General features: G+C 38.3%; 1 protein-coding gene across 1 annotated transcript in view; it reads right to left on the bottom strand.

Annotated features, from left to right (window-relative positions):
• KPNA1 (karyopherin subunit alpha 1) overlaps positions 1-22,157 on the bottom strand; it is a 71,625-nt gene extending 49,468 nt beyond the window's left edge. Inside the window, exon 1 of the mRNA XM_036093687.2 lies at positions 22,027-22,157. The gene's annotated coding sequence lies outside the window, so the exon portion shown is untranslated. The remainder of the gene's footprint in view (positions 1-22,026) is intronic.
• Between the last annotated feature and the right edge of the window lie 1,736 nt (positions 22,158-23,893).

The raw sequence follows: 23,893 nt of genomic DNA on the forward strand, positions 1-23,893 counted from the left end.
TGTTTAAATTGTCTTTTTTTTTATCATTAAGTTATAAGAATTCTTTATATATTCTAGATAGAAGTCCCTTATCAGAGTGGTGCTTGAGAGGCTCAGTTGGTTGAGCATCCAACTCTTGGTTTCAGGTCAGGTTGTGACCTCAGGGTCACGTAATTAAGCCCTGCATCGGGCTCCCTGCTCAGCGCAGAGTCTGCTTCCCTTTTCCCTCCAGCACGCTCTCTCTAAAAAAAAAAAATGGACCTCTTAAAAAAAAAAGTCCCTTATCAGATATACAGTTTTTAAATATTTTCTTTCACTCTATAGGTTTTCTTTACGCTTTCTTAATGGTGTCCTTTGAAGCACAAAAGTTTTTAATTTTGATGAAGTCCAAATTAATCTTTTTGTTGTTGTTGCTCATGCTTTTAGTGTCATACTTAGGGATTCTTAATCCTAAGTTTCCTTCTAAGAGTTTTAAAGTTTTAGCTCTCACATTTAGGTCTGTCATCTACTTTGAGTTAATTTTTATTCATGGTATGAGGTAAGGGTCCAACTACATTATTTCACATATGGCTACCCATTTGTTCCAGGCACCATTTCTCCATCTAATGGTCCTGACACCCTTGTTGAAAGACAAATTAACCACATATATATGGCTTTATTTCTCAACTCAATTATATTCCATTGATTTGTATGTATATCCTTGTGCTGATTCCACACAATCTTGACTACTATTTTTGTAGTAAGTTTTGAAATCAGGAAGTATAAGTTCTCCTATCTTATTCTTTTTCAAGATTGTTTTGGCTCTTCCAGACACCCTGCAATTCCATGATTTTTAGGATCAGATTGTCAATTTCTACAAAGAAGTCAGCTGGGATTCTGATATGGACTACATTGAATCTGTAGGTCAATATGGGGAGTATTGCCATCTTAATGTTAAATCTTCCAATCCACAGACAGGATATTTTTCTCTTAGATCTTCTCTAGTTTCTTTCAACAATATTTTGTAGTTTCCAGTGTTTTACACTTCTTTTGTTAAATTTATTCCTGTCTTAATTTTTTTGATGCTATTATAAATGGAATTTTTTTCTTAATCTCACTTTTGGATTGTTCACGACAAGTCTATAGAAACACAATTAATTTTTGTATACTGATTTTGTATTTTGCAACTTTGCTGAGCTTGTTATTAGTACTAATATTTTTTTAGTGGATTTTCTAAGTCATTTCATACAAAATCATATCATCTCTAAGGGACAGTTTTGTTTCTTTCCAATCTTGAGGCCTTTGTGTATTTTTCTTTCTTTTCCTTATTTTTGTTTTTCAAAATTGCCATAGCTAGAACCTCTAATATAATGTAAATAGAAATGGAGAAAGCAGGCACTCTTGTCTTATTTCTGATTGTAGGGGAAAAGTGTTCAGTTTTCCCCATTAAGTATGATGTTATCTTTGAGTTTTTCATAAGTGTCTTTATTCATGTTGAGGAAGTTCCCTTCTAGTCTTCGTTTTTTGAGTGTTTTTATCATTTAAAGGGTGTTAGATTTTGTCAAATTTTTTTTGTGTCTATTATGAGAACAATGTGACTTTTGTTTTTTATTCCCTGATATGTTATATTAATTGGTTAGTGAACTTCACACTAACTTTGCATTTCTGGGATATCATGCCACTTGATCGTGGTGAAAATTCTTTTTATATGCTGGTGAATTAGGTTTGCTAGTATTTTGAGGATTTTTGTGTTCATCTTCCTAAGAGAGATAGTGGTCTGTAGTTTTCTTGTAATGTCTTTGGTATCAGGGTAACACTAATACTAGCTTCATAAAATAAGTTGGGAAGTGTTCTCCCTCTCAATTTTTAGGAAGAGTTAGTATTAATTCTTCTTTAAATGTTTGGTAGAATTTAGCAGTGAAGCCATATGGGCCTGTGCTTTTCTTTGTGGGTAGCTTCATGATTAATCCAATCTCTTCACTTGCTATAGGTCTATTCAGTTTGTCTATGTAAGTCAGCTTCAGCAGCCGTCTTTCTAAAATTTTTCCAGTTTAGGGGTGCCTGGGTGACTCAGTCGGTTGGGCATCCAACTCTTGGTTTCGGTTCAGGTCTCAAGATCTCAGTGTTGTGAGATCGAATCCTGTGATGGGGTCCACACTCAGCAGGGAGTCTGCTTGAGATTCTCTTTCTCTCCCTCTGCCCCTCCGTCCCCCTCATGCTCACTCTCTCGAAAATAAATGAATAAATCTTTTAAAAAATTGTCCATTTTATCTAAGCTATGTAATTCACTGGTATGCAGTTGTTCATAGTATTCCTTTATAACCCTTTCCATTTTTGTAATCCCAGTAGTAATGGTCCCTCTGTTATTTCTGATTCAAGTAATTTAAGTCCTCTTTTTTTCTGTGTCAGTCTGCCAATTTTGCTTATCTTTTCAAAGAACCAGTTTTTGGTTTCCTTAATTTTCTCTACTTTTTTTCTATTTTCTAGTTCATTAATTTCTACTCTCATCTTTATTATTTCCCTCCTTCTGCTTGTTTTAGGTTTACTTTGCTCTTCTTTTTCCAGTGACTTAAGGTGTAAGGTTAGTTAGTAATTTGAGATCTTTCTTCTTTCTTTATACAAGCATTTATTACTAAAAGTTTCCCTGTAAGCCCTGCTTTAGCTGTATCCCATGTTTTCTTAAGTGGTAAATTCATTTTCATTTATCTCAAACTATTTTCTGATTTCTCTTTTCGTTTCTTCTTTGACCTACTGGTTATTTGGGAGCATGTTAATTTCCATATATTTGTGAGTTCCCCAAATTTGTTAGTGATTTCTAATTTCTTTCCACTGTGGTCAGAGAACAACCTTTGTATTATTTCAATCCTTTTAAGATGTTTTGTGGCCTAGCATTTGGTTTATCCTTGAAAACGTCCCACATTCACTTGAGAAGAATATATATTCTATTGTTGCTGGGTGCTGGTGGTATTCTACAGATGTCTCCTAGCTCTAGTTGGTTTATACTGTGGTTTCTTTGTTGATCTTATGCCTAGTTGTTTTGTCCATTACTAAAAGTGGGATATCGTAGTCTCCCAACCATTATCGCTAAATTGTCTATTTTTCTCTTCATTCCTGTCAGGTTTTGCTTCTTGTATTTTGGTGCTGTTATTAGGTACATATATGTTTATAACCTTTATCTTTCTAATGGATTGGCTCTTTCATCCCTCTTTCTCTCTACTAACATTTTTTGTTTTAAAGTCTATTTTTTCTGATATTAGTATAGCCACTCAAGTTTCTTGTGGTTGTTGTTTGCATAATAGATCTTCCATCCTTATACTTTCAATGTACTTGTATCTTTAAACTTAAAGTACATCTCTTGTAGAGAGCATATAATTGGATACTCTGACAATCTCCACCTTTTTTTTTTTTTAAAGATTTTATTTATTTATTTGACAGAGAGAGACACATTGAGAGAGGGAAAACAAGCAGGGGGAGTGGGAGAGGGAGAAGCAGGCTTCCCGCAGAGCAGGGAGCCTGATGCGGGGCTCAATCCCAGGACCCTGAGATCATGACCTGAGCCAAAGGCAGACGCTTAACGACTGAGCCACCCAGGCACACCTGCCCTTTTTTTATTATATAGTTTAATCAATTCATGTTTAATATTATTGCTTACGTTGTTGATTTATGACTGCTTTTTCATTTTCTATGTGTCTCATGTCTTTTTTGTTTCCTTTATTACTCTTTGACCGCTTTCTTTTGCATTAAGTGGGTATTTTCTAATGAAGCACTTAAATTTCTTTAATGACCTTTCACTGTAATTTTTTTTTTTTAGTTTTTCTCCGTATGGGCTGCTCAAGGGCTTACCATATACATTTCAACTTCAAACTTTATAGCAGCTTCAGACTTATACCAGCTTAATTCCAGTAAGATATAGAAATGTTATGCTATATAGTTCGATTGCCTTTTTCTCCATTTGATGGCATTGTTGTGATACATATTACATTTAATGTTACAAATCCAACAATACACTATGTTATAATTATGACTGTATCACATATAGTCATTTCCTTAGCTTGACATAGCTTTGCCTCCACTCACCTTCTATGTGCTGCTATTGACAGATACATTACAAATATACTACATTTCTAAACCTTATAGGCCCAAGAACACATTATACACATATTATTTTATACAACTGCTTTTTTAAAAAGATTTATTTATTTATTTTAGGAGAGAGAAAGAGAGCAAGAGCTAGCACAAGCAGGCATGGGGAGAGAGAGAATCTGAAGCAGACTCCATGCTAAGCACAAGCCCAACACAAGGCTCCATCTCATGACCCTGTGATTGTGACCTGAGCATAACCAAGAGTCACATGCCTAACCAACTGCATCACCCACACACCCCACACAACTGCTTTTTAAATCAGTTTTGAGTAAAAAGAAGAAAAAATATGTGGTAATATTCTCTTTGAAAATTACATAATTACCTTTACTGGTACTCTTTGTTCATATGGATTCAAATTACCATCTGGGATCACTTGCTTTCAGCTTAAAGAACTTCCTTTAGCATTCTTGCAAGGTGGGTCTGCTAGTAATAAACTCTCTCAGTTCCCGTTTACCCGGGAAAATCTTCATTTCACTATCATTTTAAAAAGATAGCTTTGCTGGATATATAGGATTTTTGGTTGACTATACTTGTCTTTGAGTACTTCGTATATATTATTACACTGCCTCTGGCCGCCACTGTTTCTGCTGAGAAGTCAGCTATTATTCTTATCTGGGCTCCCTTGTAAGTCAATTCCTTGAAGAGATTAGGAGCATTTTATGACCTGCTTCTCCCCCTATGCACCCTACCAAATCTCTGAACCAGACCCCCAAGCTGGGGGTGCAGACAACAGCACACTTCTCTCAGAGCTATCCCTTATAGGAGTGGAATATTTTGTTGAGGGTAGGCGGCAGCCTAAGGTTTTCTCAGCTTGTCTCTTCTGACATGGAATCACCACCTTAGAAAACAGAAAAAATGATCTATTCTCCAGTACTCCCAGCAGCTCTGCACCCAGGTAGAGCCTCTGTTGCACAAGTGGGGACTGGGCAGAAGGTAGTTCTCTGCCTCTCCACCACATATACCCAGAACTTAGCTTCAGCAGCTAGGCAGCTAGGGGTAGGATGAGAAATCCTAATGTCCCGCTCCTCCCAAGAAAACCTTCCCTCCAACTGAAAGCTATTCATTTACCCTACACCCTTCAACCATTTCCAGAAGCTTTTAATAGTTGTTTTTCAAGTTTTCCCCAATTTTCTAGGGAGTGGGTCTGTAGAGCTCCTCATGCTGTCAGGCTGGAATTCACAAATCAGTTATTTTTTTTTAATTTTTTTTTTTTTTAAAGATTTTCTTTATTTATTTGAGAGAGAGAGATTGAGAGAGAACATGACAGGGGAGAGGGTCAGAGGGAGAAGCAGACTCCCCACTGAGCAGGGAGCCCAATGCGGGACCCAATCCCGGGACTCCGGGATCATGACCTGAGCTGAAGGCAGATGCTTAACCAACTGAGCCACCCAGGTGCCCCACAAAAGAGTTATTTTTAAGAATGACTGTACTGCAAGCCTGGATTGAGAATCATTTGATTTATAATGTGCTATGTTGCAACATCTATTTTACCTGAATGTCTTAACAAACATTCAAGGCAAGAAATTACTATTCTCATCCGTCACAGTTAAGGATTCAAGATGCTAAAAGAGGTTAAGTGACTTGGCCAGGGTTACACACTTAATACAAGATAAAACAAGGATATGAACCTAGGTTCCTGATTATAAACCTGATGTTCTACTATTATGTACTGAACTGTGCTCCCCCCTACCAACTATGTATTAAAGCCCTAACTTCCATAATGACTACATTTGGATATCGGGCCTTTAAGGAGGTAATTAAGGTTAAATGGGTTCATAAGAGTGGGGTCCTAATCCAGTAGAACTAGTGTCCTTACAGGAAGAGGAAGAGACACCCTAGATCTGTTCCCCCAACCCCACCCCCTATGTACACACACAAAAAGGCCATGTGAGGAAACAGCAAGAAGATAGTCATCCACACATCAGGATGAATAGGCCCCACAGGAAACCAACCCTGTTGGCACCTTGATCTTGGACTTCTAGCCTCCGGAACTGGGATAAAACGGATTTCTGTTGTTTAAGCCACCCAATCTGTGGTATTTTTTATGGCTGCCCAAGCAGACTAATATATACAATACACCTGGTGGTATTTTGTCAGATTGAGCTTTATCGGACTGAAAGGCAGAGGCAATGCAGATGAGAATTTGCAAATAATTATGAAGGAATTATTTAACGGTGCTGAGAAATGATCTAGAGAAAAAAGCTGGATTCCTGAAGCAAGCAGCATTTTGGCTCTGAAATATCACAATATAGCATAATAATAGCAGTGTTACAATGATGACCCAAGTTCAAGAATCAGAAGTTTTAGGTCAAAGAAAGGAGAAAGCCTACGGTAACAGGGCAGACTTGATAAATCTTAACAATACCAAAAACCAATTGGACTTCAGTAATTGGAAGCCTGTACTCAACATGGAGGGGAAGGGCACACAATTAAGGGAAGACAATGTTAGGAATACACATATACAGAGAGAAAAAGTGATAAAACAAATGGAGTAAAAGGTAAAATGAACAACTGAGGAATGGGGTTGAAGGGTAAAAAGAGGACCTCTGAACACTTCTTGAAATTCCTATAAGCTTGAAATTATAGCAAAAACTTTTTTTAAATATAAAAAAATCTAAAAGGAAAGAAATGCTCATACAAAACTACTATTAACTTGCTTCCTTTTATTAAAGTGACATAAAAAGCAAGTCCAGAGAAGAGGGCTGGCCTTGAAATCCTGTTTTGAAATTTACTTCTTAGCACAGTGATGCAGAAAAAATACTAAACTTCTGTGAGCCTTGGTTTCCTCACTTGCACAATGGGGATATTACCTTCTAAGGTAAAGAGAAGATGAAAGCGTACTCCCACTGTCTAGCCCTTATATAGCTCACACCTGATATTTGTGTAATGAAGAAATGGCTATAAATAGCTCTAAAGGTTCAAAAAAAGATCTCTTCTGACTAAAGTGATGAGGTATAGCTCCATAGAGAAGATGGTGTTTCAGCTAGGTTGTGAAGGATAGATACTATTTCAACAGTTGAAGTTAAAAGAGAAACACCCACAAAACAGAAGAGTACAAATTAAAGGACAGACGTTAGAAAGTACAACTAATGAAGATTAGCACTAAGTTGTATTCGATCACAGCAACTGCTCTTTAAAAGTACACAGACATGAGAAATGCCAGCACCTGTTTTCTCTTTCTTTTTTGGTTAAATTGTGGTATCTGAGAACTCACAAATTACTCCAACGCTCAAACTAGTAATTTCTATCATCCATATAGTGCATCTGTGCCTTTGAAATATTCTTCCCTTTTAAATTACAAAAATGGCTCATGTTAAAAACAAACAATACAGAAGGGTATAAACAGATAAATGAAAATGTACCCCTGCCTAAAGGTAACCATCAAGTTCTCCGCATATCCTTTCAAAAACTGGTTATACAAGTATACACATATCCTTCTGGTTTTTATTGTACACCGATGGGAAATTATAAACACAATTCTGCACTTTTGCTTTAACTCTGGACAACCTTCCATACAATGCCTATAGAGTTAAATTATTTTTAATATAGTAATTTTTTTAAGATTTTATTTATTTATTTGACAGAGAGAGACAGCGAGAGAGGGAACACAAGCAGTGGGAGAGGGAGAAGCAGGCTTCCTGCTGAGCGGGGAGAAGCAGGCTTCCCGCTGAGCGGGGAGCCCGATGCGGGGCTTGATCCCAGGACCCTGGGATCATGACCTGAGCCAAAGGCAGACACTTAACGACTGAGCCACCCAGGTGCCCTAATATAGTAATTTTTATACCATAAGGACCAGACCCTAAACATCACTGACAATTAAGCTTGTCTCCAATTTTCTATCACAAACAATGCTGTAACCAATATTTTCCTTCATGTATTTGCATATATTCTGCAATTATATCCAATAATAAATTCTAAACAGTGGAACGTAAAGATCTAAAGCATGTGCACTTAAAATTTTGATAGTTCAAAGTACCTCCTAAAATATTGCACCAATGTACACCAGTGAATATGAGTGCATCAGTTCCCCACCACTATCACTGTTAACTCAAGACTGACTCAAACTTTTCCATATTTGACAATATCATATGTGAAAAAATGCTTCTCGTGAAAACTATTTTCATAATACTAAGATGTTATATATGCTTTTTTTTCACTTTCACTCCTAAGTTTTTCAGAAGCTTCATGACATGATGACATCATCACTCTGACGCCTAATGGAATGTGTATTGTGTATTTCTGTGTTTTAAAATTTTGTTTTAATTTCTCATACAGTAAATATTAACTGATACAAAACAGCAACATAAACAAAAGTTCTTTGGGGGTCCTCAATAAGTTAAGAGTATAAAGAAGTTCCCAGGCCAAAAAATTTAAGAACACTTAATCCAATCTTTTTTTTTTTTTTTAAAGATTTATTTATTTATTTGTCAGAGAGAGAGAGCACAAGCAGGAGGAGCGGCAGGCAGAGGGAGAGCAGGTTCCTCGCCAAGCAAGGAGCCCGATGCGGGACTCGATCCCAGAACCCTGGGATCATCACCTGAGGTGAAAGCAGACACTTAACTGACTGAGCCACCCAGGTGTTCCCAATCTTTTCTGTCTTAAGAAAAAAGCAGTCACTGGATATTCAGATAACATTCTAATCATAGATTAAGGAAACTCAACATCTTTAAAATACTGTCTTCTTGGTCAAGAATTAAATACGGGGGCACCTGGGTGGCTCAGTCGTTAAGCGTCTGCCTTCAGCTCAGGTCATGATCCCAGGGTGCTGGGATCGAGCCCCGCATCAGGCTCCCTGCTCCGCGGGAAGCCTGCTTCTCCCTCTCCCACTCCCCCTGCTTGTGTTCCCTCTCTCGCTGTGTCTCTCCGTCAAATAAATAAATAAAATCTTTAAAAAAAAAAAAAGAATTAAATACGTATTTACATTGATCTTTTTTGTTGCAATGATAATGTGAAATTCCCTTCCATTATATTCTAATTGGCTACTGTCTATATATGAAAAAATTACTCATTACTATATATTAACTTTTTAAGCCAGCCAATGAATTAAATCAGCTACTGAATTCTGTTTCTGATATTTTGAGTTGACACTCTCAATACTTAATATCGCTAAAAAATTGTAACTTTTGCCTCCTCCATTCTAAAGTCTGTATTTCATTTCACTTCCTATTTTAAAATATTTAACTAGTACTTCCAGGACAAAGTTACAATGTTAATTAAGCAACAAAGGTTAGAGCAGGCATTTTTATCTCATTTCCAGTTTTCATCTATGTCTACTATTTTGTTATTAAACATGATACTAGGGTATTTTTTTTAAAGCCAGGTTTACTGAGGTATTATTTATAACTTACATACAGTAAAACTTAACATTTAAGTAAATACCACCACAAACAGAGAACATTTTTACTATGAAAAGTTCTGTCAGGTCTCTTTCTAGTAAATCCACTCCCTCCCCAACCCCAGGTACTCAATGATTTATTTTCTGCCCCTACAGTTTTGCATTTTCCAGAATGTAAAATAAATGGAATCATCCAGTATGTAGCCTTTTGAGTGTGGCTTTTTTCAGTCAGTATTAACTAATTTGAGATTCTAAGTGTTGTTTTATCTTTCAGTAATTCATTCCTTTTATTGCTGAATTGTATTCCAATGTATTCCACACCTTATTCACCACCTGATAGACATTTGCGTTGGTGCAGTTTTTGGTGATTATAAATAAGCCACTAGAAACACTCATATACGGTTTTTGTGTGAACGAATATTTTCATTTTTCTTGGGTAAAAACCTAGGAGGAAGGTTTTTGACCCACTGCTGGGTCATACGGTAAGAATATGTTTACCTTTCTAAGACTGTCAAACTGTTTTTCAAAGTGGCTGTACCATCATGCATTCCTACCAGCAATCTATGAGCTCCAGTTGTGTTGTAGTATTGTTTTGAGATACTTATTTAAAAAATGACATCTAAGTACCAGCCATCCATACTTATTTTACTAGTTTTTAAAACCTGAAATGTGTGTTGAATTTTATCAAATGACTTTTTGGTGGTTATTAAAATGGTGAAGTTTATCTACTTTGACCTATTAAATATGGTGAGATATTAATAGATTTCTTAATATTGAATGATTGATTCTTGGAATAAACACACTTGGTCACAGTGTATCATTCTTTTAAACTCTATGTTAATATTTTCTTAAAAATTTCTACACCACAAATCAAAACCACAATGAGATATTACCTAACACCTGTCAAAAAAGTATCAAAAAGACAAGAAATAACAAGTGTTGGAGAGGATGTGGAGAAAAAGGACCCTCATGCACTGCTGGTGAAAATTCAAACTGGTGCAGCCACTATAGAAAACTGTATGGAGGTTCCTCAAAAATTAAAAATAGAATCACCAAATGATCCAGTAATTCCACTACTGGGTATTTACCCAAAGAAAATGGAAACACTCATTCGAAAATATATATGTACCCCTATGTTTTTTGCAGCACTGTTTACAATAGCCAAGATATGGAAGAAACCTGAATGTCCATAGATAGATGAATGAATGAATAAAAAAGACATGTACAATGGAATAATATTCTGCCACCAAAAAAAAAAAAAAAAAAAGAATCTCGCCACTTTGCGACAACACGGATGGACCCAGAGAGTATTACACTAAGTGAAGTAACTCAGAGAAAGACAAATACCCTATGATCTCACTTATATGTGGAATCTAAAAAACAAAGCAAACAAACAAAACAAAAAGCAAAACCAACCCATGAATATAAAGAACAAACTGGTGGTTTGCCAGAGGGGAGGGAAGTGGGGGGAGATGGGCAAAAGAAGTGAAGGGGAGTGGGAGATACAGGCTTTCAGTTATGAAATGAATAAATCACAGGGCTGAAAGGTACAGCATCTTCTACGGAATACAGTCAGTGGTACTATAACAATGTTGTAAGGTGACCTACAGTAGCTATACTTGTTGTGAGCACTGCACAGTTATAAAATTATAGAATCACTACCTTGTATACCTGAAACTAATGTAACATTGTGTCAACTATACTTAAATTAAAAAAAAAAAAAACCCATGAAAGAAAAATTTCTACACCAGTATCCATAAATGAGATTGATTATTTAATATAAAACCCTCCTCCCCACCTTTTTGTGGGGGACAGGATATCTGTCACATTGAGAACATTTTGAAAAAACACATGGGTATGATTCCAATTATATGACATTCTACAAAAGGCAAAACTATGTAAACAGTTAAAAGATCAGTGGTTGCCAGGGGTTTATGGGGTGGGAGGGATGAAGAGCAGAGAAGATTTTTAGGGCATTTAGAAACTATTCTGTATACTATAATGGTGGTTACCTGTCACAATACATTTGTCAAAACCCATAGATGTACAACGTGAAGAATGAATGTAAACTTAATGTAAAGTATGGACTCTGGATGATAATGATGTACCAATGTTGGTTCCATTATAACAAATGTACCAATCTGATGCAAATGTTGATGGTGGGGAAGGTAGTGGGGTACATGGGAACTCTACTTTCCATTCAATTTTGTTATGAACCTAAAAGTGCTCTAAAATACAGAATCTATATCAAAAAAATCTTAAATATTTATTCACTCATATTGATAACTGAGATTGGTTGGTTCCCCCTCTTTGTGGGTAAAGAGGGGATTTTATCTGTCACATGGGAGAGCTTTTTAAAAAACAGATACCTCAGCTGTCCTTCCAAAGAATTTGATTAATAAGTCTGAGGCACATACTAGGTCTCTGGTGTTTTGTTTTTTTCTTTCAAAGATTCCCAAGCAAATTCTGAGATACATCTGCAATTGAAAAACACTATAATGGAGCAAAAGCTTTACTGGAAAATAATGCAAAATACAGCTAAATGTAGGCTTAAGTTAGATTGAAAGGAACTTTGATAACAAAGAAATGAAACAAAATCTACAGAGGATTATAAGAGGAATAACAAAGTAATAGTATGAAAAATTTTGCTAATCCTAATCAAATATTTTTAGGATATTATCACCTAGACAATTAATTAAAAAATCTAAGTTACTGTCAATAATTTTTCAAAGTACCCTCTCAGGAACCAGAAGCCTTTAAAATTAAAGCCATTATGCCTAATTTCCCATGTTTTCTGAGGAAATAAAGCCAAGAAAGCAATAAAATTGAAAACCAGATGCAAACCTGGTGGTAAAATACAAATGCACTCTACTCTTCCAAAATGAAATCTTCCACTTCCTCTTTCATGTCCATTTAGTTAATTATCAAATTTTCCTTATTACTCTATCCATAGTGTTTGATTTTATCTGCTCCTGTCTATTCTCATTGCCACCAGTCTAGTCCAGATACTTGTCATCCTATATCCACATAACTGCAAGAACTCTAACCCACCCTTCCTTAACCTCTGGCTCTCTGCTCTTCAAGGCATCCTTCACACAGCTCTCAGATTAATCTCAACACCTTTTTCATTGTATTACTTTGATGCCTAAAGATCTAGAATTAATCTTTAGCACATCGTAAATCAAATTTGAAATTCTTTGTCCTACAAGAAAACTTGGCATTGACTGAGTCAATAAATACTCTCTCCATTCTACATCAATCTATACCCAACACACTGAATGTAGATCTTTTTATATTTTATTATATTCAAGATGGTATATATTTAGTGTGCTGAGTCAATCCACCTAGTCAGTAAATCCCAAACACACACTAAAAATTCTGAATATTTAACATTCAACATATTCTTTGTGAAATACCATAAAACACTTATAGTTAATTAATTTATCTAATTAATCATATAAATTAAACATAATTTTATCAGAAAACATGACCACAAGAAAATATGACTACAAAATAAGTTATGGATAGGGCGCCTGGGTGGCTCAGATGGTTAAGCGTCTGCCTTCGGCTCAGGTCATGATCCCAGGGTCCTGGGATCGAGTCCCGCATCGGGCTCTCTGCTCCTTGGGAGCCTGCTTCTCCCTCTGTCTCTCTCTCTCTGTCTCTCATGAATAAATAAATAAAATCTTAAAAAAAAAAAAAGTTATGGATAAATGTAAGCATAAATGAATTTAAGTATAAAAAAGCTTTCAGTTCATTTGCGAATATTAATTATTCATTTGTTACCAACTTACAATCAAGTGGTTGCAGGCCCTTTTAAAAGATTTTAATAAAAACTAGAGAAAAAAAGGAAAATTGAAAATATCCTACTCATTTTTTTCCCTATAAAATAATTCAGAGTTCCTTTATTTAAGTGACATTCTAGTGGGGGCAAAGTCTGAAAAACACTGCCCTAAGTCTCTCCTATGAGAAGTCAATGCTGCAGACGTGATTCATGGTCTCATCTCTGGTTACATCTTATAGCTCTAACCCTATTAATCTAATAGAAATACCTACTTTCTTTCATGTCCCAGCTTCAAACTTTCTTCCATTGAGAAGTTGATTATAACCTTTGACCCTGAATTCTGATCTCACCTTCCAGTATCTATGGGTTCCCAACTTGCAATGTTCCCCCAAAGTCCTTCTCAAAGGCCAAACATTTAAAGGAAAATATTTACTAAGGATTTAAGAAACCCATACCCTAGGATTCAGTAATTCCACTTTTGGAATATACCCAAAGGAAATAAAATTAGCAGTATGTATAAGATTGTTCACTGCAGTGTGATTGTTACAGTGAAAAATTGTAAACCTAAAAATTCCAAAATGAGGGCTTGGTTATGGAAATAACATACTGAGAAATGAGAAATATAATACTAACATATGAAAAATACGGATGTTGGGAAGAAAAACCCAACTTATATTATTCTCTATACCTTTAAAATTACTTCGTAACTTAAAGTGGTATACAAAAATTTTAAGAGCAAGTTAATATTATTTTTCTGTGTCTTCCAAATTTTCTAGAGTAAGCAATATACTATTTATACAATAAGAAAAACTTTCAAAAAGTAGAGCTGAAAGCATATATTTACTACAGTGAAGTGTCCCAGCCTACCTCAAACACTGACAACACTGCATTCTTTACTTTTGGCTAGAATTTTATGAACTCAATGTTCTGCTATTTCAAAGTTCTGATTGAATACTTCAGGTCTTTAAGAAAAACTACCTCTTCCCTTATATGTCGTTGGATTATTTTTATTCTTAATTTTTATTTTTTCTTTAAAGATTTATTTATTTAAGAGAGAGAGGGGCACCTGGATGGCTCAGTAGATTAAGCATCTGCCTTTGACTCAGGTCATGATCCCGGGGCCTGGGATCTGGCCATGTCAAGTTCCCTGCTCAGGGGTGAGTCTGCTTCTCCCTCTCCCTCTGCTTCTCCCCCCGCCCCCTGCTCATGCTGTTTCTCTCTCTCAAATAAATAAAATCTTTAAAAGGAGAGAGAGCCCGTGAGCGCATGCCCATGGTGGGTAGGGGAAGGTAGGGGACAGAGGGAGAGGGAGAGAATCCAGGATAGAACAGACTCCTTGCTGAGTGCAGAGCCCGAGGCGGGGCTCAATCCCACGCCCCTGAGATCATGACCTGAGCCAAAATCAAGAGTCTCCACTCACTGCCTGAGCCACCCAGAAGCCCCTTGGATTTTTTTTTTTTTTTAAATAAATCTTTCCCCAAAATGGTGTAAAGAGTTCCTTCATGTTAAAAAAGAAAAACCACAAACTTACCTTAATCCAATTCATATTCATTACTGAAATTAGTAAGTTCTGTAATATATCTATCACATGTGAACTTATGAGGGTTTTCACATTTCAAATTAAGCAGCAGCACAATCAGGATGTACCTTTCTTCCCAAAATTTATTAACAACTCAAAGCTCAGAAATTTTAATTTTTTAAGATTTTATTTTTAAGTAATCTCTGCACCCAACATGGGACCTGAACCCACAATCCTGAGATCAAAAGCTGCACACTCCACCAACCAAGCCAGCCAGGCCCCCCTCAGAAATTTTAATTTTAATCTTCAATACTAATCATAGGACTGAGCATATAGCAGTCCCTCAAATGCTATGAAAAGAATGAACAGACCAGAAAATAGTTTATGAACTAATGTAATAATGTGTTTCAACTATACTCAAATTTTTTTTAAAAAGTCTATATAAAGAAATAAAACGGTAAATTTGGTAGATTGATCAACACTAAAATTTTAACTTTTTTTCAAAGGAATGACCCACAGGATAGAAAGGAGCAAATCACATATGATAAGATGTCAAAACCTTGTTAGAAACTATAAAACAGGTGGTGAAGCAATATTATACTAGCAAAGTGGAGAACTCTAAAGCCTAAGCACCTGCAAAGACGCTGATTCACACTGCCCAGAAGCATCTCTGAAGGCTGAGGGAGCAACACTAGAAGGTTAGCTGAAAGTCTACAAAACAGTCATCATAGCCAGATTTCCTCCCCCACTGTTCAGAACCAGGCAACCATCCCTCCCCCAACCCTACAGTTGTGGAAAAGATTACTCTGAAGAAACCAAACTAAAGAGACTCCAAAATGGAGGTCTCCAGTACAGGTAAGGGGGTAGTAATATGCCAAACAGAAAACAGGATTACAAGAACACAATGAACAGTGAGAACCCCAGCTCCTTTTCTAAGATAGGTACTCAAAACACAGCAGCCAGGTGTACATAACCTCCCCACAAGAGACTGGAGGCTCTCTTTCTCAAGGAAACTGACCAGCCCAAGAGAAAAGACCTGTGAGTGTCCCCTCCTCCCATAAATGGCCACCTTTAACAAGCCACACCTATTGAATTTTCAGTTCAGTTTTTGGCACTTCACTCTTAAATATGAATGGACAGCCATATAAGATTATGGCTGGGGAAAGCCGCTACAGAGAAAAGACAACAATAGAAACAAAAAAAGGAACTTGGAAGAAACAGAGCAAAGTGGGGGAAAAAAAGAAAACTTAAAAAAAAAACTATCATGAAATCTTCAAAAGGATTATAGTGTCTACGAAACAATATAAAGATACTATAACATAGAATGAGCTCTAAGAAACTTAAAGTGTGGATAGAAATTAGAAACTCAATAGGAAGGTTGGAAGATAACACTGAGGAAATTTCTTAGAAAGCAGAACCGAAAAGACTGATGGAAAGTAAGAGGGAGGAAAAGAAAAGAAAAAAGAACAACCTACGAGGGGTGCCTGGGTGGCTCAGTCGGTTAAGCGTCTGCCTTCGGCTCAGGTCATGATCCCAGGGTCCTAGGATTGAGCCCTGCGGGCTCTCTGCTCAGTGGGGAGTCTGCTTCTCCCTCTCTCTCTTCCTGCCACTCCCCCTGCTTGTACTTTCTCTCCCTGTCAAAGAAATAAAATCTTAAAAAAAAATAAAAATAAAAATAAAAGAACAACACATGAGTTCCAATACCCAAATAATACAAATTCCAACAGAGAACAAAAAAATTGATGAAGAAGAGATTATCAAAGAAACAAGGCATCAAATTTAGAATATCCATTCAATGAAAGACACTACAGACAAAATTAACAGAAAGACGACAGGCTTGGAGGAGATATTTTCCAACCTAAAATCAACAGACCATTCAAATCTAAACTCCACAAGGAACTTCTGCAAACCAAAAAAAAAAAAAAAGACAGCAACCCAAAGGAAAGAGAAACTAAGGGCAAAACAGAAAATTTTCAAAAGGGAAAACCTGAATGGATCCAAGAGATGCTCAAACTCATTAATAATCAGAGAATGTAAACTGAAACAATGAGATACCTACTTTATATCCATCAGACTGGCAAATACTAGAAAGTTGAATAAAACCAAGTACTGAGGGGCGCCTGGGTGGCTCAGTCGGTTGAGCGTCTGCCTTCGGCTGAGGTCATGATCCCAGGGTCCTGGGATGGAGCCCCGCATCGGGCTCCCTGCTCCGCAGGAAGCCTGCTTCTCCCTCTCCCACTCCCCCTCCTTGTGTTCCCTCTCTCGCTGTGTCTCTCTCGGTCAAATGAATACATAAAATCTTTAAAAACAAAACAAAACAAAACAAAAAAACCAAGTACTGACAAAGATGTGGGCAAACAACCCTCCTGTAGTTCTAGTAAGCACATAAACTAGTGCTCCTATTCTATGACCCAGGAATCCCACTCCTAGGTATATATCCCAGAGAACTTCTCACACAGGTCCATAATAATATACAAGTAAGAGTATATTTACCACAGTGTATTTCTGATGCAAGAAAGGTGGGAAATAAAAATAAAATGTGGTAGATGCATATTACGGAATTATATTATACACAACTATACGTATACACAACAAAACAGAAAGGTCTCCAAAACAATGCTGAGTAAAAAAAAGTAAGAAACAGGACAAGGTCTATAACATAATACATAAACTAAACACATACACATACACACACACGCACCATGACATATTTCACAATGATTCATATATAATCAAGAAATATATCAATCACAATGCAGTGGATACCTGCAGAAAAGGGTAATGGGGAAGTAGGGCTTAGAAATGAAAGGAAAATTTAAAGAACCCTGTAGTCTGATGATAGTACATCAATAACAGAGAAGCATAATTAACTTTAAAATTCTTTCTACCTGAAGTCCAAAAAATAATAAAAAATATTTTTCCAGAACTAAAGGACATAAATTTCCAGTTTGTAAGCATCCATGGAGTGGCCTTAAATTAAAACAAAAAAAAAAACCTATCTAGGCATATTATTATGAAATTTCAGGGGTTAAAAATAATATCCAAAAAGAAAGATGGCAAGGTCACAAAGAATCAGAATGGTTTTGGACTTCAACAGCAACAATGGAATGCAAGAAAACAAGCTATGACTTCCAAACTTTTTAAGCCTACAATTTTATACCCAGCCAAATTATTGATGAAATGTTAAGACAGAATAGAGATTCATTTCAGTCATGCATTCAGAAAGTTTTTACTTCCCAGGTATCCTTTCTCAGGAGGCTAAGAAAATATGGGAAACAGGAGACCCAATATAGGAGAGATGCCAAGAGAATTTCAAGAGTGATGTAAAGAGAAGTTCCAGGATAACAGGTGGCAAGTAGGCCTAGAAAGTTACCAGTCCAGACTGCATTAAAAGGAGGGAGAGTTCTAGGACAGCTATCTCAGGAAATGAAGGGAGGGGGAAAAAAGTATTAACTCCTGGAAAAACACAAATTGGTTAACAGAAGAGATGACATCATAATACACTACGTGGTTCAGCTGTGAATATTTACATAGCTCTAATACTGTAAACACTCTGAATATTGACTTAATAAAGAACTATGTCAATTATATTGGGAGGATGGGAGAGGCAGTGTGTATACATGGAGGAAAGTCAATAGATAATGCCTGAATTGCTATCTCAAGAAGCAGCAAATTATTAATATGAGAATAAACAGCTAAAAAAAGAGGGGGGTAGGGGCACCTGGGTGGCTCAATCGGTTAAGCATCTGACTCTTGATCTCAGCTCAGGTCTTGATTTGAGGGTCATAAGTTCAAGCCCGGTGTAGGGCTCCACACTGGGCATGGAGCCTACTTCAAAAAAAAAAAGGTGGGGGTAGGCTCTAAAAGTGCAGGGGCTGAGACAGGGGACAGTTGTTTTTCATACAGTATTCTAACTAAAAAATTGTATTTTTTTAACAGCAATAAAGCAAGGAACTCTAACAGCCTTTCTTCAACTTTTAGTAAATTAGATCTTCACAGTATCATTTAATGATACTAAAAGAACTACATGTAGTTTGTTCTGCTTGGGAGACTGAACTGCAAACCAAGACAAAATCAAGCTTCAATGGTTGATGTGAACATAGTACAAATAGCCCTGTTTGAATTCCAGCTCCATCACGTACCATGTGAAGTAGGGCAAGTTACCTAACCACCCTGTACATGTAACCACCTCCTCAAAGTGGTTTTGCAAGGATAATTAAGAGAAAATACTTATGGTAATGCTTGATCCATCAATAGATGTCAGTCCCTCCTGCTTGTCTTTCTGTTCCCTAGCTACAAGCCCCCATTCTGGCCCCAAGCTGCCTTGTTGGTCAGAATACAGAGACTCATGGACAACTCAGCACATATCCCTCCTCATGCTGGAAAATCAATCACGATGAGTAAGCAGACTTATCTTTGTATATGAAGAGCAGCATTATTCTTGTTATGTGAAGAAGATTATCCCTATTATCCACATTCTGGATTATTGCCTGCTTTCAAGAACTGTCCTAATTAATCTACTACACTAGGTCAGAAACATTTTATCACTTCAATCTGTGTTTTGTGGGGTTGCAACATCTTAAAAAACAAACAAACAAACAGAACTGCACGTTCCATCAGTCTTCATCCCTGCTCTTTCACTGCAGGGCCTCAAAATTTTCTAATGCAGGCCCTATCTGGCCCCCCATTGGCCTGGGGCCACCTCCTGCTTACTGCAGCAAGAACAGAGTGAAATCAGCCCCAATCAGCTAATTGAATTGTTTACCATTTCCAATGTTTTCTTCCATTATTACGGCTGAATTCATAATACCTGCAGAGTACAGCGATCTTAAAACAAAGACTGAGTAATAGGGAATTACCTTTATCACTAGGTCAGTCACTTTTACTTGCATGGCCCAAAGTCTTAATTGATTTTATACAAAGTATTCATACATACTTCTAAAAACAATCTGCCAGACTTCACACAAACATCATAATTCAAGACAATCATTAATTTAACAAACACTGTGTGAAAACAATGGAGCTAAAAACAAGATATAATCCTTAATCTCAAATGAAAGGGAAAAGGTAGAAACTGAATTGAGAGCAACAGAGAACAAAGAATAGTCTAGGAAAAAACTGAGAGGAATTCCAAACTATCTGATATAGTTTATAACATAGCTGAGGCTAAAGAAAATTACAAAAATTGGACACGGCTCTGAACCTCCTGACAGCCAAAGTGTAAAGAGCAACAGGATGGCTTAAAAACACAAATGATCTAATAAAAGCAGTCATTTGTTTAAAATAAAAAAAGGTCTATCAATTTGTCTTAAAAAGAATTTGTCTCTAAAGTATCTACTTTATAAGGACCAATAAATAAATTAGAAAGTGTCTTGGATGGCAATGAAGATTTTTTTCATGTTGTCTTTCATTAGGCACCAATCCTAGATAAAAGTCAATATCCATAATATTAAATCGTAGGTCTGTGAAGAGGACCTAAAGTAACAAAATGCAAGTATACTAACTTCAGGTGAGGTTTTTACTCCTATAGTTTATTCTAGGTTTTTATATGTTTTGTTTCTCTACTAGACTGTAAATTCCTTAAGGCTCATGTCTGATTCCATCTGAACTTCCTTTGCTGTTTACTAGAGTACATTACAGTTTCTGCTCAATTATAATGCCTGATAAAACGCCATGCAGTTAATATTTGTATTCATTATGTTAGTCTTCCCCTCCAGACTATCATTTCCATGACATAGTAAACAGTGTTTTGGCCATGTCTGAGTGTCCCTAGTCTCAGAGCACACAATCAATAAGTATTCACTGAATGAACATTAAATTTAACAAAAAACACAACAAAGTATGAAAGAAGAGGAGAAATGATTCTTTTTGTTTTTTGAGAAGTAATTCTTAAAATGGCAGTGATCCTGGGTTCTGAGGCTGGTTCCAACAAAAATTGGATAACCTTAGGTAAGTCATTTAACTTCCCTGGCCTTCAAAGTTTCATTGGTAGAATCGAAAAATTAACATCTACTTCAAAGTTACTGTGAGGATTAGGTGTTTTACTATACCTAAGGTATTCAGTACAATACCTGGAAAGGAGCTCAAATGTTCATTCCTTTCTCTCAAGTCCTCCATCTTACAATCAGGTATACACAGTGCCCCCCAAGAATAAATGATTTCAGTAAAAATACAATAGACTTCATTATCATTTTCCTTTGAAAAGTTAAAATTTCATCTCCTCAATTTTTAAGGGGAAATAACTTCTGGATCCGTTTCAAAATATTACAAACACAAGAACAAGTTAATGTCAAGAATGAGCCTTGAAGCAACAAGAAAGGGGAAAATCACTTACTCATCTACTGCTGAGAAACAGGGGTTTTGAAGGAACTGTTTCTTAAAGAAAAAAAGGACTGAAAAAGTTAGGAATATTATCTATTAGCATGTTTTAGAAAGAGAACTTCAAAATCCTTTATTCTGAATTTAAAACTTAAAAAACCAATGATTTTGAAATCTTTCCCTTAAAAGTGGCACATTAAATACTTTCCTTCCAACCTAAAACATTCCTTCAAAACGACTTCCCTGACTCCAGTCATCCTTGGGTTTTCTCCTCCCATTTTGCGCTTCATCTAATACTTCGCTGTTTCCCTCGCATCACCACTTACACTATGTGCAGACGAAGTTCTGTCATTCCTATAATTACCACACCCCGGTCAGCCGCTTCAGGCCCATGTTGTTATGACATCTGTAAACTGCAGTCGTCCGTCTCCACCCCCGCCCCCCTCCCTCCAACCACCGGCTCCGGCTCGGGCTCTAACTTGTGAATTTCCGAGACAGTCCCTTCCAACCTCGGTCAGGATTTCTACCCGCGCCCCCTGCTCCCTCCTGCCTCAGTCCCAGCACTCCGCGCTGCCCACCCCCGCCCCCCGCCGCCCGCTCGCGCCGGGCCGCGGCGCAGGCTCAGCGCTCGCCTCCTCTCCGCCCCGCTGCCTCGGCGCCCCGCAGTCCCCGGCGCCGCTTCCAGCCCCGCCGCCGCCCCGCCCTGCCTCGCCTCGCCACGACCGGCGTTCCCGCTGGCGATCACACCAGCGCTCCCCACCCCCACCCTCCCCTCCGCCGGCCGCGCGGCCGTTAGGACAGCCGGGCCCGTGACGCACGGACGCGCCGCTAGCGCCCGGGCCCAGGGGCCAGAGCTCGAGCCCGGCCGGCGCCCGCCCTCGCCCCGGGGCCTCTCCCGGGTCCCGCCGAAGACTGCCGGATCCGCCAGCGGGAGGGGGAGGGGCCGGAGCCACGGGGCGCCGCACTCACCAGGCTCCAGGCAACCGATCCCGGTGCCGATGCTGGGGTGGGCCGCTCGCTCGCTTGCCGGCCCGCCGTACCTCTCCCGCGCACAAGCTCCAACAGCCGGCCAGCGCCGGTGCTCACCAGGCCTCGCTCTCCGCCGCCGCGCACCCAGCAGCGAGACCCAGCTCAGCGGGCGTTCGCAGTGCGCCTGCGCGCGGGGGCCGGCCCGCACGCCTGCGCGCTTCCTTCTGATGCCCTAATGCAGAGGCTGCCGGGAGTTGTAGTTTTCTACCCTTCTTTCCCTGGGAAGTCCTAGTGGCTAGGGAGAACCAGTGAAGGAACAGTCGAGGATCGGGAAGGTCTGGCTGAGGAGGAGATTCGCAGTCAATGGCAAAAGTTGGAGAATCGTGGTGGAGTGACCGTGGGACGGTACTTAGGTTGAACTGCAAAGTTGTGTCTACAAATCTGTCTTCACAGCTCTTCCTAGGTGGATTGATCCTCACCTCCCCTGTCTATAACTAGCCTCTAACACAGTTTGTACCTAATACACGTTTCCTGAATGAACGATGGAATGAGTGAAGGCTGAGGGACTATTGCAAAAGTGTTAAAAGTCAGTGCTCGTGTCTAAGGCATCGCAGGCAGCACGTGTGAAGAGGCTTCTGGGTATTTTGTTGTTGTTCTTTCCCTTCCCCTTTGCCCGATAATGTATGAAAAGTATCAAAAATAATTAAGAAATTAAATAAAACATAAATAGTTGCTTCACTCCCAAGTGCTCGCAAATGAGTTTGGGCAAATAATTGTTACTGTTAAAATTGATTGGCATTCCTTTTGAAGAGTGCTTTCAAAAGAAGAAGGACTGAAGCCAGCCAAGCAGAGGTCACAGAATAGAGAGTCTCACACGTGACATGGTTTATCAAATTGATTTAAAACACTGGCAGAGAAGCAACATGAAAGAAATCTGGTAGCTTAATTCGTTAAAAAGTGTGGGAGGGAGGTCCATACACTACCTGAATCCTAGGCTATGAAATGTTCATTTGTCCTCGATCTCTTCCTGCCGCATCAGCATTCTCCACTGGTGAATGGTGTGCTTTTTAGGATGAATTGAGTGTGAGCAAGGGGACTGGGGGAAGGGAAGGTGTTCTAAGGGAGAGACTTAGGGGCAAGTATACCTGACCTCAGCTAAACTGATGAGAGATCACTTTATTCCAATCAGGAACTGAATGATCTTAATTCAGAGCTGGACTTTAGTCTTTGTGAAAACTAGTTTCTTTCCAGTTCACCCTTACTCCTAGCTAGGGCCCTTCTTCCTTGGCCCAGCCTCTCTTTCTGGGCCCAGCTTCCTCAGCCCCATGAGAAAGCCAAAAGCTCTACTCAGTTTTTCAGCCACTGCTTTCAGACTTAGCAATCACCTCAGGTGGAAAAGGGATGGCAAACATCAGGCTTATCTCTTAGGGCTTCCATTTTCTTCCAGATCTGGGACCCACAAATTCTTACTGCCTTGGTGGCTCCTCCATGCCTTAGTGTTTTTATATTTTGTCCAGTTATTCACAGTGCTGGAGAATTTGTTCGACAACAGTAGGCCATTGCTGAAGCAAAATTCTTATATATATATATATATATATATATATATATATGTTACTTTTTTAAAAAAAGTGTTATCAGGGGCGCCTGGGTGGCTCAGTCAGTAAGGGTCTGCCTTCGGCTCGGGTCATGATCTCAGGGTCCTGGGATTGAGCCCGGCATTGGGCTCCCTGCTCCGCAGGAAGCCTGCTTCTCCCTCTCCCACTCCCCCTGCTTGTGTTCCCTCTCTCACTGTCTCTCTTTCTGTCAAATAAATAAATAAAAAATCTTTAAAAAAAAATGTTATCATACCACACATGTTTTATTAGTG

This window comes from Halichoerus grypus, chromosome 1, assembly GCF_964656455.1.
Source record: "Halichoerus grypus chromosome 1, mHalGry1.hap1.1, whole genome shotgun sequence".
Taxonomy (NCBI): Eukaryota; Metazoa; Chordata; class Mammalia; order Carnivora; family Phocidae; genus Halichoerus; species Halichoerus grypus.